This window comes from Sinohyriopsis cumingii, chromosome 1 (genome assembly GCF_028554795.1).
Source record: "Sinohyriopsis cumingii isolate HCF-2022 chromosome 1, ASM2855479v2, whole genome shotgun sequence".
Lineage (NCBI taxonomy): Eukaryota > Metazoa > Mollusca > Bivalvia > Unionida > Unionidae > Sinohyriopsis > Sinohyriopsis cumingii.
The window spans coordinates 138,718,962-138,720,029 of record NC_142961.1 but is presented as its reverse complement, the minus strand read 5'-3'; the positions used below and the strand labels follow the sequence as shown (position 1 = coordinate 138,720,029).

The 1,068-nt window shown below is 39.3% G+C and overlaps 1 non-coding gene across 1 annotated transcript; it reads right to left on the bottom strand.

Annotated features, from left to right (window-relative positions):
- Positions 1-963: 963 nt before the first annotated feature.
- Trnal-caa (transfer RNA leucine (anticodon CAA)) lies at positions 964-1,068 on the bottom strand. Its single transcript has 2 exons — positions 1,031-1,068; positions 964-1,009 (listed from the first exon to the last, which is right to left on the bottom strand). It is a non-coding gene; the product is annotated as a tRNA-Leu (tRNA).

Genomic DNA, 1,068 nt, shown 5'->3' with positions numbered 1-1,068 from the left:
AAACTAACGACAACTGTATTTGACGGGTCTTCTACTTACATTAGACTAATAAATGTTGGGCAACTTCTTCTGTTGTGCAATCTGCATCAGCCATTTTTGTCATATAACTCGCGTCCAAATGGAAGGCCATGGTGCTACAAAAACGGCGAATTTAAAATGCACCATAATTGAATGCATCGGACTGGCATACCTGCCGTGTATGATACGCGTATTGGTGGAAAAATGAATAGCTTCATTTTAATTAAATAATCTACGGATAAATGTGTTTGTGTGTGTTTGTGTTTCTGTGCGTATATTTTAATTTCTCCTTTTGTAGTCTCTGTTTGTCTGTCCCCCTCCGATTTGAATTTGGCACAAACGTCTATCCCACGTACGATACACAAATTTGAATGAAATGCTGACAGTGAAGTGGTGAGTAAAGATAATCATTCTAACCAAAGAGATACAGTTCTCTCCTCATATGAAATGTATCAATGCAGTGTAACTTGAGGTCAGTCCGTCCTAAGATTGGCAAAGCTGCTGTAACAGTTGTTAAAGTGGTGAATGAAAAGTTGCCTGACTTGATATTCAGAATGTCTGAAATAAAATGTGCCGCTACTAACATACGTAACAATTTTGTCTTAATGGAAATCTTAAATTTCCCCTAGCGTTTATACAAACTACACATATTGAACGTACAGTTGCGTGGACCCAATATGTTAGACCCTGAGAATTTTAGCAAAACAAACTCTTTCCGTGAAAACCCTTAAACCACTTTTATGGCTTTCCATCTTGACGCCATACTTTACACCATGGCGGCCTAATGTTAGATTTCTGCTAGAGGCAACACTTTTCACCCTCTTTAACATCAGATGCCAGTTTGAGGCTGAAAAGGCTCAATATTCTACTATCGACTTACATTCGAGAGAATAAAATACTTATTTTGATTGATGCGAACGGATGATCCAAGAACAAAAAGTCAGCTGTCAGAAGTGGGATTTGAACCCACGCCCACATTCGTGGACCAGAACACTCTTTGTAGGTTAATAACCTTGAGTCTGGCGCCTTAGACCACTCGGCCATCCTGAC